The sequence below is a fragment of the Vombatus ursinus genome, unplaced genomic scaffold (assembly GCF_900497805.2).
Source record: "Vombatus ursinus unplaced genomic scaffold, bare-nosed wombat genome assembly UNPS02009205.1, whole genome shotgun sequence".
Taxonomy (NCBI): domain Eukaryota; kingdom Metazoa; phylum Chordata; class Mammalia; order Diprotodontia; family Vombatidae; genus Vombatus; species Vombatus ursinus.
In genome coordinates, this window is record NW_020948983.1 from 6,174,718 (window position 1) to 6,192,024 (window position 17,307).

Sequence of the window (17,307 nt, forward strand, 5' to 3'; positions counted from 1 at the left end):
TTTGATAAGTAAAAATTGATTAGTGTAATAGACTGAGTGATGAAGATCAAGAAGCAATCAAATATGGTAGCTTAGTATTTTTTAAACCCATGAACACACACCACTAGGGGAGGGTTCCCTATTTCAAAATAACTGGGAAAACTAGACAGCAGTTTTGTAGAAATTAGGTTTAGATTAACATCTTACCCTGTTATACTTTATAAGCTCCAAATGAATCATGTCACTTAAAAAATCCAAAGAGCAGAAAAGAATGTACTATGCATAACAACTATGACTAAGTGGGGAATTCTTAACTAGACAAGGTATGGGGATAATCATAAAACATAAAATAGATGATATGTTACATAAAATTAAGAAGATTTTGCATGAACAAATTCAATGCAGCTAAAACAAGAAGAAAACTCTTAGCTGGGTAAAATCGTCATACATCAAATAGCTCTGATAAAGGGCTGATACCCAAGATGCACAGAGAATTGATATATGTATCAGTTGATAAAACTTATAAGAACAACAATGATTCTCCAATTGGCAGGAGATATAAGGATATGAATAGGCAGGTTCCAAAATAAGAAATATAAACTATCAATAACCCTATGGAAGAATGCTCCAAATCACTAACAAAAAATGTAAGTGAAAAAAGTCAGAGATTTCACCTTAAATTGTTAAAGAGGACAAAAGAGGAAAATCATAAATATTGGAGGTACTGAAGAAAGATAGGAGCAATAACTACATGCCACTGGTATGTACATACCTGTTGGTGGAGCTATAAATTGGCCCCACCATTCTAGAAAACCATTTGCGACTATACTATAAAATGTAATTAATAGTATACACCATTTGATCCAGAAATACCACTATGCATATATTCCCAAAGGGGTCAAAGATCAATGAAAAGGCTCCATACATACAAAAATATTTGGAGTAAATGAAAGAGGTAAACCCACAGCATATGGCTGTTGCTTCTGTTCTGGTTGTATCTATTCTTCTTGCTTTTAGAAGAGAGTTCAAGATGGCTACAATTTTGTGAGTTTTGAAAAATTAGGATAACATGCCATCAGGAGATCTAGGAGTTGTCAGTGCTAGGTTTTGTGGCCACCCAGTCCAGCACTGAGGCTCTGAGAAATTACCATTAGGGCCCAGCATAGTGTTAGCTGAGATGCCAACCCATCTAGCAGCTCTACAATATTTGGAAATGAACTTGATGGGACCAATGCTATGTAGAAAATGGGTTGTCTGATAGCAGTCTTCCCAGGCACTGAGGTGGTATAGGGGGGAATATGTCAGCATGAATTATAACTCATGAGCCCCCACTGGTGTGCTTCTTTCATCTTTCCCTCCAACCCGCAATACTTATCAATTAATAATATCAATTAGCCACCCAAGGATAATTAGTTTTTAGAATGTTGTATTTACTAATGTGGTAAGTTAAGAACAGTTGGTACAAAACATTCCCCCCAAGAGTCTATGATCAGTCTCCCACAAGTACTCCCTAGAGTTCAGCGGAAATTGGGCTCAAGCTTAGATAACATGGGACAAAGGAAATAATTCATAGATAATGGAAATCCCTTTGCTGGAGTCCTCAAGATATTTCCCAAATGTGTGGTGGTTCCTTGTAGAATCCCTAAGCTGTCATTCCTCAGTGCATCTAGTTTGCCACCAGTCATGTCCATTCCTGAGTTGCTGCTAAGATACTGATGAGAAGTACAAATCCTTCAACCCTCTGAAGTTCACAAGGCCATGCTGGTTAAGGGGAGGAGGGGAAACAGGCTATATTCCCCCTCTCCACCCAAAGTAATTCCCTCACAGAGGCTTAACTGTAACTATTCACTTCCTTAAGTTGCCAGATACCTGAATTCTGGCTTCTGAACTAGGCTGTTGTTTTATAGAAGACCCATAAAGTGTGACACAGCATATATTAGCTTAATGCTTTTGATTGATTAGTAGACTCAGTAGAAATATTCTTACCTGGTAGTTATCAAGGCTAGAGTATTCTGTTAGTTCCTTTAAATGTGGTGGGGTGACTGACTCATTTGACCCAACCCTTCCTCCCTAAACCCAACTCTCACATACTTTTTTTTGTGTCTTCATCTGGTACCATCTATTAGGTGCTATGAATCCTATGAATTAGGTGCAGAGTTCCCACATGTGAACAATGGCCTCTTTCAAGGTTCATGTGTAGTTTGACATCTCTCTGCCTGTGCATGCCTTTTCTTTCTCTTTCAGAAAGATCTCTCTTCTCTCTGCATCTTCTGTTTTTGTATCTATCTTCCTGTGTCTTCATATGATATCATCTCCTCAACACATATTATTACCTAATAGGGCCACATGGATGCATTGAACTCTCTCTGGTTTAGAGACCATGTCAATGAGTAAGCTTGGTCTGCCTTTTAAAGGCTAAGTTCAGGTCTCTGACTAAGCTGAAAACTTAGGTATCAGAACAAAGGCCTCACCAACTAGCATAATAGAACTTAGGAAAAAGAAAATTCATGTATTGTTTAGGGAAATGCACAACTGGTACAAGAGATGGCAGAGGGAAAGGGGGCTTATCTGACTTCTCATGAACCATGATTAGATATTTCCAAATCAAACACAAATACTGGAGGGGATAACTATATTATTGGTTGTTATTCAGTTGTGTCTGACTCTTCATAACCCAATTTGGGGTTTTCTTAAAGATATTGAAGTAATCTGTCATTTCCTCCTCCAGATCATTTTACAGATGAGGAAACTGAGGTAAATGGGGTTAAGTGACTTGTCCAGGATCACAGAGTTAGTAAGTGTCTGAGGCCAGACTCTCCTGACTCCAGGCCAGGCACTTTATCCACTGCTCCACCTAGTTGCCCAAGTATATTATAGAGGTGGAAAATAACACATCATGTGAAATCTCTAGGAGTAGATGGTTACTAATGGGGAAGTCAAGAAATACTTCAAGAAGAAGGTAGCATCTTAGTTGCACTTTAAAGAATGTCTGTCTTTTAAAACGGGGGTAGCATGGCATTGTAGAATATGGCACTTGGAATTAGAAAGACCAAGGTTCAAATCTTGTCTCAAAAACTTACTAATTGAGCGACCATGAAATAGTCACTTAAACTCTCTGAACACAACAATTTTTGATACTATAAATCTTTTAGGCAGGTAGGTGATATAGTAGAGTGCTACACTTGGAATCAGGAAGACTTGAGTTTGAATCCCGCCTCAGATGTTTACTAGCCATGTGACCCTGGGCAAGTCACTTAACCTCCCTCAGCCTTAGTTTCCTTATCTGTAAAATGGGGATAATAATAGCAACTACCTCAAAAGGATGTTGTGAATTAAAGAGATGACATAATGTATATAAAGTTCATTACAAATTTTAAAGCACTGTATAAATGCTGGCTATTATTGTTATCATTACAAGTTATAGATGCAATGTCTGGGTATTTAAGGAGAACCAGTAACTCTGGTGTGAGGGCTTGTTGAACCCTTTTCAAGGCTGCTCAACCACCTTGGTGTCTACCTGGCACTCAATTCTTACCTGTGGTTCCAGGAAACTGTAGCATGCTCAGTGGACACACCCTGGTAAACCACTTCAACAGAGGAGCTAAACCAGATTGAGGGTAAGAGACAGACCTCAAACCTGTTGGTGAGTTACGGGGATGTCTACCATGAACTTTCGAAGACTTCCCCTGATGAAATGGGCAGATGAGAACAGCTTGTCCCAACAGCCATGAAATCAGCTGAAGCAGGAGTTGTGGAGCACTTACAGCTTGGTTAGACATCAAAGATGCCAAGGTCATCCATGCATCCTAGGCCATCATCAATCATCCTGACTTTCTGACATCCACCATACTGGACTTTTATGATTCTGAGAGTGAGGCTGACAACTTTTTGCAACTCTGTCTCACTTAAATCCAATTAATACAGAAGTCAAGATATTACCTGTGATGTCATTGTGCCACTTTGAAAACAAAGGACAAACAACAACTTATGGATGGGTTTCAGTCTGGCTGATAGAATTCCTATATTGATGAAATCAAAAGATAAGTGAGAAATCAATTAGCAAAGAAGGGGAAGGGAAATACATTAAATATAGAGAACATAGGGTATATTCTGGGGACAAAGAATTTTCTAGTTTGAAGGCTAGAATACTGGGAATGGCAGGGAATAATATAAAATAAGATTAGGAAAGTAAAGTGACATCAGACTGTTAAGGGTCTTGAATGCCAAAATGAGTATAAATTTATTTGGTAGGCAATAGGAATCCAGTAAAGATTTTTGAATGGAGAAGAGGCACAGCCAGATGCATAAGGTAGATTATTCTGGTAACAGAATAAGGGATAGATGAGAAGGAAAGAGTGAAGGTAGGAAGATTTTTTCAGGAGGCTATTGCATTACTCCATGTTGGTTACAATGGTCACCTGCATTAGGGAAAAAATTATTTCCACAGCTAAAATCCAAAGCAAAGGATTTCCTCTCTCTCTGTCTCTCTGTCTCTGTCTCTATCTCTGTCTCTCTCTGTCTCTGTCTCTGTCTCTGTCTCTCTCTGTCTCTGTCTCTGTCTCTCTGTCTCTCTGTCTCTCTGTCTGTCTCTCTCTCTCTCTCTCTCCCTCTGTGTCTCTGCCAGACACCTAATGAAAATTCAAATGTTTCTTGGATTCCCTGGCCTGGTTGTTGCAAGTTCTCCCTTTAATGATCTGAGACAAGATTGGAGTTGAAAAACCTTACCCAGGAATTAAGGGGGGGGGGGGGGGGAAGGAATGAGGCAAAATATTTCACAGAAGCAAAATCTCTGGTTCTTTGAGCTATTAGTGTATGACAGAAGCCTGGGGATTGCAGTTCTCTCTTCCAGCAACTATGGAGTGAAAAGAATTTTACAGTGACCTACATAGCATGTATGATATTTGTCATTCTGCCATGACCAATTAGCTGCTACCTAAGCCTGAAGTGCATGCTGCTGTCCCTTCTGGAAGAAAAGGTAAATGACCAGAGGGATGCTTCTTTACTTTCCAGGTTATCAGGGAGAATGATGTCTTCATTGAAACATTGAAGTAGGGTTTCAAGGTAAAAAAGAAAAAGAAAAAGGATCTTGAAAAGGTGGAAGGAAAAAGTTATGTGTCAAGAAGATAGAGGTTGGAAGAATGGGATACAGAGAGGAAAAGTAAAAGGAAAGAATATTGAACACTTGGAGTTAAGTAATATGTGTGAGTGCTGAGAAGGAAATGAGTGCTTATTTTCAAAGGAATGAAAACCTCAATCCACAGGTTCTGTCAGGTGGGAGGTATCCACTAAGGGTCAGAGGAAGGAGGTAGCTCTAGTGGTCGTTGGCAACTTCCAGCTGAGGCAGTTATTTATTGATCTAACTATAGAAGTCTTCAGGCTTCTGAGTACACATATCTCAAACATAATGGCACATCACTTATCAAACTTGATAATCGCTATGCATTCTCATGTTTCACTTAGTGACAAATAATACTGCCATAAGGAGCACTAAAAGCACTAATGAGGATTATGAAGTATTAAAAAAGAAAAGGAAGCCTTCAGCTATCAACCTTTCACCTACACCCGCCGCCCCAACATACACAGTCTTTTCCTCTCTAGGATAAGCATCCTTAATTCTTTTAACCTATCCTCCATAATGCAATTTCAAGACCTTCTCCATCCTAGTTACCCTACCCTGGATGCTCTCATGCTTATTAACGTTCTTTTTAAAAAATTTTTTAATTAATTTATTTTGAATTATCAACAATCAGTTCCATGAGCTTTTGAGGTTTAAATTTTTCTCCCCCTCCCTTTCCACCTCCCTCCTCAAGACAGCATATAATCTGATATAAGCTATACATATATATTCCCATTAAACATATTTTCACATTAGTGATGTAGGTAAGAATTAGAACCAATAGGAGGAACCACCAGAAAGAGGAAACAAAACACAACAGAAGAAAAAAAAAAAAGCAAATAGTATGCTTCGATCTGCATTCAGACTCCATAGTTCTTTCTTCTTTGTGGTTAGCATTTTCCATCATGAGACCTATGGAGATGTCTTAGATCCTTGTATTACTGAGAAGGGTTAAGTCTATCAATATTAGTCATCGCACAACATGGCTGTTACTGTGTACGACATTCTCCTGGTTCTGCTCATTTCACTCAGCATCAGACCACACAAGTCTTTCCAGGTTTTTCAAGTCAGCCTGTTCATATTTATTAATGTCCTTTACCAATATACCTAATGTAGGAGAGGTATTTCACACCCCTCCTCAATTATTACAGAGCCTCTTTCTCCTTTCTTGTTGCAATTTGATCAGAGTGACTTTGGGAACTTCACAATGTCAGAAAATTTTACACATCAATGGCAGTGTCTGCATCAGGAACCAAGGACACACTAGACACATTAAGGAAAGGCAGCTTCAGTATTCTAAAAGGAGCCCAGGAGACATCTACATTATGCCTAAGGAGAGCTTCATGGAGGCCCCAGCTGAAGGGAGAAAAGAATTTCCAAAAAAATGATTCAGAAGAGCTGTGCTCTAAACTTGAGTTTACTTTTCCCAGAAGTCAGTATGTACTTGTGGGAGAATGTGCCCCCAGACTGAAGGGGGAGGATGTTGGGTACCAACTGTTCTTACTCTATTACTGTTTCTAAAAACTAAATCTGGCCAGCTAATTAACATCAACTGAAAATTGATGGAGGAAGCAAGTTCAATCAAGTCAAAAAGTATTTATTTAGTACTTTTTGTACTTAGGTACTTTAGTACTTACTATCTGCCAGGCACAGTGCTAAGCACTGGGAATACAAATTCAAACAGAAAGGCAATCCCTGCCCTCAAGAAGCTTATCTTTTAATGGGAGAAGACACTACATTAAAATGAAACTGAAAAAAGGGAAGAGGAGAGAGCATTATAGAGAAAATTGAGGAAAGTCCAGAGTTCAGCTTAGAGAGGAATGAAGACTTGGTTGGACTGGGCATTGTCCTTGGGAAAGATGCTGCCAACAGAGACAGCTTTATAACTATCCTGAAGCAAAGGCCACTTCCTTGTGTTCTCAGATATAAATCCCTTCTAGAAACCCATCTTATAATTTTACATAATTAATATAATACTTTAAACATGTTCTAATAATAACATAATAACATAAATGACATAAAATTTCTGTAGGAGGTGAGAAATTTCTATTGAAAGAATTAACTAAGGTATAGGATTAATGAATTTTTTTGTTTTAATAAATAAGTAGCCCAGAGAGGTGATATGACTTACCCCTACAAAGTCTTAGTGGTTTCTTTTCAGTTTTTGTTTAAAGAAAGAGTTTGCAGACTTTATGTCTTGGCACTATTAAAACTGATCCCAGTGTCTTCTATAAATTTATTCAGAGTGTTTTATCTCCACAGTTGCCATTTTGTGCTCTCAGTGAATGACATTTCTATTGCTGTCTGGGAATGCTACTGAAGCAAGGGAGAAATCAGAGAGCATAGTAATCTCTCCTCTTGACCCTCCATATCTTGACCTTGCTCTGCATACCTCTGGCCAGAGAGTCTGCATGGTTAGACTATAAATAATTCAAACATAAGTGATCATCTTGATAGTGGAAAGTTCAGCATGGAAAATGAAGTTAGAAGCATCATTCATTGTACAGGATAAGGATATGTGTTTGGTAATTTAATGAAAGGTGACTAGGTGACATATCCAAAGAATGGGGTTGCAATATATTGTTTATTAAACATCTGCTTAGTTGATATAAATGTGCTAGGCACTATGGGTGAAATAAACAGAAGACTGTGTGCCTGTACTTGTTTGGGATAGAAGGTATATATATATATACATGATGATTAAATAATAAACAGAGCCAGGACTAGGAAAATTTTCACCTAGGGCAAAAGGCAATTTAATAGGAAAGGGGAGGGAGAAATAGCAAAGAGGACAATCCAATTCCAGGTTCAGTTGCCACCACCAGGAGAAGGGGTGGTCCAGCCTTTGTTGTGAGAGATTTTGGAAGAGAAGATGAGCTCCAGGGGAGGAACATCATGACAATGGGATCTTAGGGGTAGCCATCCTGGGGGCTGTTGGGTCATATGCAGGCAAGGTATGTGGATGGTGGTTGCTCTAGGGAGCTAATACTCCATCCTCAGATCTGTGTCCTGAGGCAAAGCCTTATTCACTCATTAGATAGGGCTCTGATAACAAAACTCACTATCTTCCCACTGATGTGGTTAGCTTTTGAGCTATTGTTTTGAGTGCACGTGGACCCACAGAATGCCTGGAACTCGTAATAGCTAGCAGTCTCACTTAAGAAAAGTTGGTGTATCAGTCCAACCTTCTCATTTTACAGATAAGGAAACTGAAGAAGCCCAGAGAGGTGATGTGACTTGCCCAAGATCACATAAGTAGTGATAGAGGCAGGACTGGAACCCAGTGCTTCTCACTGAACAATATACCCAGCTCTCTTGTTCTCCCTCTTAACAACACTTGTTCTGTAGGTGTAAAGCTGAGAATGTTGATACGAGAGTGAACAAAGGAGCTGGATATATAGCATGATGAAAAACATGCCAGATCAAGAGTAAGAAGATTGAGGACCTATCCTGGCATTGTTACTACCTATGTGACCTTGAATAAAGTAATTTCACTTCTCTAGGCCTGTTTCCTCATCTGAAAAATGAAACTTAGACAAAATAACCTTCTAGCTCTAATTCTATTATCCTATCATCTCATTGTAGCAGGAGAGTATACCTAGATGAATCTGGTAAGCTGGAATCATGGGATTTAGTAATAAAATGTAAATCTCATCTAGTCTAACCTCCTCATTATACAAAATGAGACACAAAGAGATGAAATGAACTAGGATTTGAACGGAGATCCTCTAACTCCAAATTTAGTTCTTCTATTGTCCGTACTCCCTTCCTCCCGATGTGGTTTTATTTTTGTGTCTGTCTGTGTTATCCTGTGCTGTGTGTATCCCTAGAGAAAGTCTAGTGCTGGGCTACAAATGGCCCCAGTTCTTAGACAGAGTACACCAAAGGGATGTAATGCAAGGTCAATAATATCAATAATCTTTAACAACAACTTCTGAATTCTTATCTATTCTCTCAGGCTTGCCTATGTCACAGGTTGATGGATCCTTTGTAGTTGTCATTATAGTAGCCTGATACCTAGGATTTGACTGACTTACCCTGTATATTGAAGTCATACATTTGGGCGATCTGACCTTCTAGGTTCTTAGGACCTCGCCTGTTTTGATATTTTTGATTTGACTCATCTGACTTTACGGACCTGATTCTTAGATTTTTATTTTGTTCTTGACCTTGGCAACCTACTGTGTTTTTGTATCCTGCAGTAATCTAGTGATTTTTAAAGCTTCTTGCTCTTGATCATGGTTATAAGTGCTGACCCCGATCCATCTTAATCTCTCAGCTCATGGACAGTTGGTTTGTATTGGACTCTGATATCTTTTTGCCTTTCTCCTGGTCTCTTCTTTACAGCCTCATCTTACTGCTTCCATATCCTGGTACATCCCTATTATGAAAATATCTTCATATGTAATAGTTTATTAGGCCTTAAACTGTGTTTGTTTGTCCTATGCTTTCAGAGGATCAGCAATATCACAGGGTGATGTCTTGACTTGTGCATGAATTGGATTTAAGTGAGTCAGAGCTGTACAAAGTCATCAGCCTCACTCTCTCTTCGAGAGTCATTAAAGTCCAGGGACAAGACAAAAGTCAGGATGATTGGCAATGGCCCAGGATGTACTGGATGACCTTGGTGTCTTTGATGTCTGGCCAAGCTCTAAGTGTTCCACAGAATGTGCTTCAGCCACCTTCATGGCAGTTGGAACATGTTGTTCATATCTGCCCATTCCACTGGGGGAGGTCTTCACATGTTTAGGGTAGTTTGGGGTAACCCTCCCAACTCAACTTGGTTCAGCCTGTCTGCTGAGATGATTTAACAGGGTGTGGCCAGTGTGTTTGCTATAGCTCCTTGGAGCTACAGGTGAGAGGTGAGTGCCAGGTAGACACCACAGGTGGATGCACAACCCTGAAAGGGACTTAGCAAGCCCCCACATCAGAGGTGCTAGTTCTCCTTTAACACCCTATAAACTCCAGGCCTTAACAGTACCATTCCATTCAAAGCCACATTATCCTGGAATGTTTGTTTCTTAATAAGTGATATAGACCTCTTTAAGTAACTATGTTTTAATATTAAGTGACATTCATTTAGTGTTTTAAGGTTTGCAAAGTGATTTATACACGTTATCTCTTTCAATTCTTACAGTATCCCTGTGAGAAAAGTTTCTACTATGGATATTTTCCCTGTTTTACAGATGAAAAAACAGAGACTCAGAGATTAAATAAGTTTTCCATGGACGTATAACTAGTCAGTAGTTATAATTGACTTAGAACTGACTTTAAGTCCAATGCTTAGGGCTAAGAGGGACCCCCAGAGACCATATAGTTTAAATCTCTTTAAATCTCTTCTCCAAACAGGTTTATCCCATAACAGAAGTTGGACAATTAGACATTTGCTAGTAGTCTATTGTATAACCTGAGATTTTTATACTTTTTGTACCTTTCTATGGTGGCCAGAAAATAGCAGTGGTCTAATTTCCCCAGTAAATTCTGCTTAATGAGCTGGTATTGTGAAAAATTGGCCCTGGCTTTGTAGAAGCAATCCAATTTGGCTCTAAATGATCCAGAACTGATGATGCTATTTATTCTTACCTAACAAAGGCTGATAAGAACGGATTTACCCAGTATCTTGTAAATCTAATCAAAAGGACTTTAAAATAAAAGAGGTAGAAATCTACCATCATACTAGATGGTAAAAAGAGCAATGACAATTAAAGAATAGGAGATGATCACAAGAAACAAAATCCAAGAGAAGAGCCAATAATAAAACCTATGGCCTCAAAGGTCTAAATGCAAAGATAGAGAGCAAATGAGAGCGAATGCTGAAGTCTAGATGAGTTGAACTAGAGGTCTAAGCAAAAAAGTAAATTTGATAAGTAAAATTGATGGGATAAAACCCAAGAGTTGCATGTGGTTCTGGATTGGTATATCTTATTCCAAAATAAAAAAGACAGACAAAAGGATAGGTGGAGTAATGCTATATGTTAGAAAAGTAAACTCATGAAAAAATGCAGCAACTAGAGTGGGAAATATAGTGGAGAGCATTTGAGTAAAGATCAGTAGAAGTGACTTTTTTTTGTTACAGATCATGTATTTAGTGCTAGAAGGGACTTGAAAGGTCATTTCATCTCATTCAACCATCTCATTTTACAAATGAGAAGACTCAGACCTCAAAAGAGTGTAAGTGATTTCCCCAGTGGTAAATTGTTGTTGCTGTTTGTCCTTTGTTTACAAGAGGACCAATGACTTCATGGGGTGATGTCTTGACCTATGCACTTGGATTTAAGTGAGGCAGAGTTGCACACTTTTTCTTCCAGGATCATCAAAGTCCAGTGGCAAGACAAAAGTCAAGATGACCTTGGGATGCAGTGGATGACCTTGGTGTCTTCAATGTCTAATCAAGCTCTAAATGCTCCATGGTGCCTGCTTTACCCACCTTCATGGCTATAGGAACAAATTGTTCTGACCCACCCATTCTGTGCCAAAGAAGTCTTCACATGCTTGGGGTAGATATCTCCCTAATTCACCAATGGATTTGAGGTCTGTCAGTTACCCTCAACCTGGTTAGCCCATCTGCTGAGATTATTTATCAGGGTGTGGCCACTGTGCATGTTATAGCTTCTTGGAACCATAGGTGAGAGATGGGTGGCAGGTAGACACCAAAAGTAGATGAGCAGCCTTGAAAAGGGCTCAGCAAGCATTCACAACAGAGATGCTAGTCCTCCCTGGACATCGTATACATTTTGACCCGAAGGACCCAGAAGAACTACTCAAGTATTAAAAGAACTGGTGAATATGATTGCTGAGCCACTAGCAATGATATTTGTTTTGTTTTGTTTTTGCTAGGCAATGGAGTTAAGTGCCTTGCCCAGGGTCACACAGCTAGTAAGTGTCAAGTGTCTGAGTCTGGATTTGAACTTAGGTCCTCCTGTCTCCAGGGCTGGTGCTCTATCCACTGTGCCACCTAGCTGCCCCTACTATGAATGATATTTGAAAGATACTGGAGAATAGGATAGTTACAATAAGACTGGAGAAGAGCAAATTTTGCCCAATTTTTTTAAGGGAAGAGAAGAGATTCTGAAACTATTGGACAATGAGTTTTACTTCAGTTTTTGGAGAAGAACAAATGATTAAATAGCTGGTTAGTGAACATCTAGAAATGGAAGTAAGAATTATGAAGAGCTTGGACTTGTCTTTATCAAGAATAGTTGACACCAGCATAAGAATTTTGTGGGTTACTAAAATGGTAGGTTAGGGGAAAGATATAGATATAGTTTACCTAGATTTTATCAAAGCATCAAATAAAGTATCTTATATTAACATCATGGAAAAGTCAGGTGTGGTCGAGAAAATAATACAGTTAGATGGATTTGAAATGGGTTGCCTGGCTTTACTCCAAGGTTAGTTATTAATGCTTCAATGTCAAGTTGGCAGGCACTCTCCGGTGAATTGTCATGGAAATTTGTGCTTAGCTTGAACCATTTGATAAAATGTTAATAACTTAGACAAAGGTATGGATAGTGTGATCACCAAATATGCAGATGACACAAAATTGAGTGGGATGGCTTACACCCTGGATAACAGAATAAGATCCAAAAAGATTTTTGGTAAATTAGAGACTTGGACTGAATCTGAGGTGAAATTCACTAAGAATAAATTTAAAGTTTTACACTTGGGTGGGGGCAGGCATGTGGTGCAGTGGATAGAGTGCTGTGCCTGGAATTAGGAAGACTCACTTCCTGAGTTCAAATTTGGCCTCACATACTGCATAGCTGTGTGGCTCTGGCCAAGTCTTTTAACCCTGTTTGCCTCAGTTTCCTCAAATATAAAATGATCTGGAGAAGGAAATGGCAAACCACCTTTGCCAAGAAAACCCCAAATGGGATCAATGACTGAACAACACATTTGGGTATAAAAATTCAACTTTACAATACAGGATAGAAGAGATTTGGTTAGACAACAGTTTTTCTAGAAAAATAGCTGATGGTTTTAGAGGACTATAAGCTTAACATAAATTACTAGTGTAATGTGGCAGCCAAAAAAAAAAAAGGCAAAAATGGGCTTCATTGAGAGAGGCATAGTTTTCAGGAATAAAATGGTAAAAGTATTTTTGTATTCTGCCCTGGTCAGACTTTATTAGAGTGCTGTGCTCAGTTTTTAGCAACACAGTTTAGGAAGGATACTGATAAGCTGGATTATTTCCAAAGGAAAGTAGCCAGAAGGTTGAAGGACCTCAATTCCATGCCATATGAGAATCAGTTGGGGGAACTGGAGACGTTACATCTGGAGAAGAGAAGACTCAGGGGAAATATAATAATTGTTTTCAAGTATTTCAAGAACTGTAATATGTAAGGGGTATTATACACATTCTGTTTGGCCCTAGAAGACAAATCCAAGAGGAATGAATGGAAGTTATAATTAGGAAAATGGAGAGGTAATATAGGGGAAAACTTCCTAAGAATTAGAGATATCCAAAAGTTGAATCAATTGCCTTGGAAGGTAGTGAGTTTCCCTCCACTGGAAATCTTCACGCAGAGATTGGATCACCACTTGTTGGGGATAACATGGTAAGAATTCTTTTTGAATTATGGGTTAGACTAGATGTCCCCTGATATCCCTCCTAACTCCAAATGTTTTTGTGATCTGTGCTTCTGTAATGAAGAATTATCACTAACCTAACACAATTACATTATACATATGATAATATATGATTCATTGTAATATAATGACTGTAGGTCTAATTAGCAATATCTCATCAATAACATTTTCAACTGTCTTTTCATTGTGGTCCCCGCCCCCAACCTCTCATTCTGTTACCTCCAACCCAGTCCAACCCTGCCTTCTCTGTTACTTCCAGGTCACCCCAGGCTATTGGCCACTCTTTGATCACATCCAGATCTTCCCACAGTCTTTCTGCATAAAAGTGTCCATCTTGTCCCCATTAAATTGCTCAGATTCTTAAAATCTGGCCCGCTTGTATTAGCATCACAAATAGTTCAGATTCTTAAAATCCCACCTGCTTCTATTGGCAACACAATAAACCTTGTCTCTGACTGAAAGAAGACTTGAGTCAAATTCTTTAAAGGCAGACCTGAGCCTTTTGCCCTTGAATTTCAAGGTTCCCAGCACCCCTAGACCACATCACATTTTATCTTGAAAGCTCAAATTATCTCACATTTTAAAAACAATTTGCAATTCAACTCAATCTGTATGGATGATAAGTCTGCTGTGTGCAGAGCACCATGCTAGATGTAGAGAGGAATATAAGATTTAGCTGAAACATGATGCCCACAAATATAAGGATATATGATATTTACAGATACCTGTGATACAAAATAATGCATAATAGTTACATTGGAGAGGCACAAAGCAAGATGTGATGTATGAGGTTTCACTTGGGGGTGTGACAAGGATCAGAGAAGACTTCATGAAAGAATTAGTATTTGAGTTAAGCTTTAACAAATTGGTGCGGATTCTACAGGTGAAAAATACTTCCAGGGGTAGCATGGAGATCATCTAGCTCAATGACTTCATCTTGTAGATGAAGAAACAGTCCCATTGAGATGAAGTCACTTATCCATCACACAGTTATCGACTAATGAAGCTGGGCTTAAAACCTAGGTCCTCTGTCTTGAAATTCAATTATGTTGCCATTCATTGCTCCACAACTATCTTTTGGGAAGTCTGTGAGCCTAGGTATGAAGATGAAAAAGCTCAGGCCATGTTTGAAAGACAGAATGGATTATTTTAATTTTTTTTAAAAGTGTGAGTCATAAAGTTTTTGGTTTTTTTAATTCTTTTCTTAATCTTACAGACATGAACAAAAATCAATATTTCAATAGACAAAGAACAGAAAAAGAGGAGAATATATGAAATGCTAAACTTTTATTATGCAGAATTTGGTGGGCTTTTAAAAATGTAGATTAAATTTAACCCAAAAACAAAACTGCCCTGCTTATTTATATCTCCTTCTAAACTTCCTTCTGCTCTTTTTTCTGTATTTTTAAAGGTTTCATTGATTGTCTTTTCTTTCTTCTTCATTCTACATGTGTCATTATCTCCTCTTTAACTTCCTCTGCCCCAAGAAGCCTTCCCTTGCAACAAATAGCTAGAGTCAAGCAAAACAAATTCACACATTTGCAATATCAGACAACACATGCTTCATTCTGCACCTTTAGTCAATTACCTCTCTGATCATTTTTCTTGAGGAACCAATGATAAACTGAAGCCGACTTTGTTTCTTCAGTTCTGCTTAATCTCAGCTCTGAGGAATAAAATGACCCTCCCAGGATAAGCTGATCTCCAGAAATCTCCTCATTATACTGTTTAACTCAACCTTGGATATATCCATTACCTTCCCAATTCCCTCCACTTCCTCCCTCCTTTCATTAGAGGGCTGGGAGGTAGAGCACTAAGCTCTACCCAAAACTTTCCTTTATAGAAGGAAGAACCCAGACAGCTTGCTCTAGTTGGTATCTGCAGCTTCGCTTGGGATTGTCTTCCCCATTAGACTGTTAACTCCCTGAGGGCAGGAATTGTCTTTATTTTCCTTATTTGTGTCCCCAGCACTTAGCACAGTGACTGGAACATAGCAGGCACTTAATAAATGTTTATTAAATTGAATTGACTTGCCTATGGTGAGTCAGCAGCAGAGAAACTATAAGATTAATAATTTATATTCAATAATCATTTCATTCTTTGAGGATAGGAAAAATCAATAATGTGAATTAACTGGCTTGCTATCAGAGATGGTAAGAGTGTTTTTTGTCAAGAATCAAGAGTGGCTAGTTTAAAATCTTAACTGGAATGTGCCCCCTCTCTCTTAGTCCACCTAATTTCCTCTTTGCTGTGCCAACTGATACGTAGTTTTTTTCCCTTTATAAAATGACATTTGACTTTGCTAAAACAAATTCCTCTTTTTGCTCTATCTGTGGTTATAATAACTTTACAACCATTTACAAAAGCCCTTTAGGATCACTCAAGATTAGAGAACTTGCACAGAGTTCAGAGCATTCTCAAGGGCTTTATCACTTTAGGAGTGAGAGAAGACTTCGTTTCAGGTTTACAAAGTTATAGGAAGAAAGGCTTTTCACAAGGCTATTGAACCTGTGCAGATAAATGAGAGAAAGCAAACTCAAGAGTAAGATCAAATCTCAAAAATGTTCCTAAAATGGGGTACTTTTTACTTGGTGGAATTCAGTAGGGGATAGGAGGAAAATCACTCCTGTCCTATGGTTTGACAAAATATTGCAATTTTTTCTTTTCACTGAAAGAAAGAAAACCAAGACTAGCTTTGATGAATGAACTTTTTAGAGCAGAGCTGGTATATAGCTGGCATATAATATTCATTATAAGTGAAAAAGTGTGACCAAACTGTAAAAAATATTTGTGGTATCTTTTCACTTAGCCAAATCCTGTTTTAGAGCATCATGCTATGCTAAGCATTCTGTTCACAAGAGTATAATGCATTTTCCTGCTATAATATGGCTATGAAGTCTTTTCTTTTTTCCTAGTAAATAGCTTTCTGTATTTTAAGGTATTATTATGCTTCTGTATTATTGAAAAATTATATAAAGCTTTGTAATCTTAATTAATGGTGAACCTGGGACCCAAAGCCAAAAACATCAAGGGAATCTTTTATCAGCCAATAATAATGATAGCTAGAATTTATAGCATTAAGGTTTGCAAAGTGTTTTACATGTAATCTCATTTGATCATTATAATAACCCTGTAAGATAGGTGTTGTTATATATCCCCATTTTATAGATGAGGAAACTGAGGCTAAGAAGTGTTTAGTAATTTGCCTAGGGTCACACAGGGTCCAAGGCATGATTTGAATTCAGGTCTCCCTGATTTCAAAAATCACATTAGATCTACCATACCACGTAGTTACCCCAAAGACCACAATGAGTAGTAAGTCACTTTCCAATATGACATGATTATTTAATGGATCTAATATCATATCTGTGCTGATATTCCTTCCAGTGGTAGAGATCACAATCCATCCATTTCTTTACATTCTGTTTGCCTCTAAATCCATATTTACAAATCCTCCATAGAATATAAAACTCAATATACAGAAGGCCTCCTTCTAGATCTTTTAAAAATGTCCAGGGAAGCACTCACTCTATCTGTTGTCCCTCTCTCTAGCTACAAGACCAACACATCCTTTCCTGATCATGTATTGTCTGGATGAATTTTTTGTGTCATTTCTTGCTTGT